Below are 2,022 nucleotides of genomic sequence, written 5' to 3' on the forward strand. Positions count from 1 at the left end.
CGTTCAGCAGGTGACAGAATGCGACTTGCAAAGGCGATGTTTTTAATTACAAGCGGTGTTAGGACTGTCGGTGGCAATGGAAAAATTTCTAGTAAGATCTGGATGTGATAAAAGTGGTGTATTCAACAAAGTTTCTTTCAGGTTCATAAATTCAGAATGTTCTTGCCTATCCCAGGACCAAATAGTGTTTTTACCTGTCAATTGACATAATCTAGGGGTGTCTAAAGCAGAGTAATGAATAAATTTACGAAAAAAGTAAATTAAACCCAAGAAGCTGCGTAGTTGTTTCTTCGTCGTAGGAACAGTAATGTCACGTAAAGCTTGAAGTTTTCCCGGGTCAGGCGCAATGCCTTCTGCTGAAATTACATGTCCAAGAAATTTTATAGAAGTTTTGCCAAAGTGCGATTTACTGAAATTAACTGTGAGTCCTTGTGCACGAAAAGTTTGCAACAGTTGTTCAAGAATCAGATCGTGTTCAGACCAGTTAGCTTCTGCGATAAAAATGTCGTCTACGTACGTCTCTCGGAAGTATACTATTCAAACCGCGAATAAATGCTGCTGAAGAAATAGTTAAACCGAACGGTAATTTACAAAATTGATAACAGTCACCAAAACAGAGAAAAGCTGTGTACTTTCTGCAGTTCGGGTGGAGCTGAATTTGCCAAAATCCCGATTTCAAATCTAATGTGGAATAAATAGCAGTACCATGAAATTTCTGTAGAAGTTCTTCTAGTGTGTGTGGGCGATCTGTTTCATTAATAATAATGTCGTTGATGTGACGCGAATCAAGTACGAGACATTTCTTAACAATATGGAGTGGGTTTATGTACGGACTAACTGCCGGTTCAATAATACCTTCGTCAAGCATAGCTTGCAATTCTTTCCTAACTTGTTCTCTGTGAATATACGGAATGGGATAATGTTTGGCTTAAATGTGTCGTGCTGTTTAACCTGAAATTCATACATATAACCGGACATAGTACCAGGAACGTTGTCAAAAATTGGAGCTTGCTGTAAAAGAATTTTGCGTAGTTGCGTGCGTTCGTCGTCTGTATTTGCACTGCTCTGTTTAACTTTATCAGAAATCATTTGCATAACGTCATAGTCAGCTTCGTCTGGAGTATTACAGTTGTGTACGTACGTATCTGTGAACAATGTGGAACGACAGTCTATGTCACGTGATCCGGAAATGATCTCTGTACGATTAATTGTTTGTTCTTCTGCAGATAAAGAGTGCTGAAATTCTAAAGCCAGTTGTACATTTTCATCCTTTAACATTAAATAGGAGTTTTGAAAGTCAATAATTGCATCGTGTTGTACCAGAAAATTCGTACCTAAAATTACGTCTGTCGTCAATAAGGGAACAGTCCAAAAATTTGAGTGAAATATATGACCTGCAATACAAAATGATAAATGTGTCTGTAATTTTACATCTACTCCTTTACCAGATACTGCTCCTTTTACTTTAATTTTGCCTAATGGTAACGTAGGATAGGTATTCTCTTTGTTACATGCGTTGAAATTTTCCTCATTTATAACTGACATACGTGATCCAGAACCGATTACTGCTGAAAATTTGGATGATCCAATCTTTACTTCAATGACAGGGTGTGAAATGGTTTTTTGAATAACCGGTCTTTCCTGCAAAAGAGTGTCTCGGATGTCGTCAAAAGTAATAACAATTTTGTGAACAAGATTCTGCGTGTCAAAAGCATTGCTTGCGTTGCTGGAAGATGCAACCTGTACTGTATCTAGTCAAATTCTATCTGACGCGCTATTATTTTCGGGAGGATGCTGTGGCATTTCCACTATTTGTACTGTTCTGTTATTTCTTCCTGACGTATTACGTTCGGGATGATATCTACTGTCTGGTTCATTCATGATAATTTGTTGTTGCGGATGATTTTGCTGCTGGTAAGGCCGACTGTTATTAAACGTACGCTGAAAATTGTGCTCATTACTTTTACGTCTGTCATGATAGTCATTTCTATACGGTGCATTGCGATAGGAATTGAAATGGTG

The sequence above is a fragment of the Schistocerca cancellata genome, chromosome 9 (assembly GCF_023864275.1).
Source record: "Schistocerca cancellata isolate TAMUIC-IGC-003103 chromosome 9, iqSchCanc2.1, whole genome shotgun sequence".
NCBI classification, from domain to species: domain Eukaryota; kingdom Metazoa; phylum Arthropoda; class Insecta; order Orthoptera; family Acrididae; genus Schistocerca; species Schistocerca cancellata.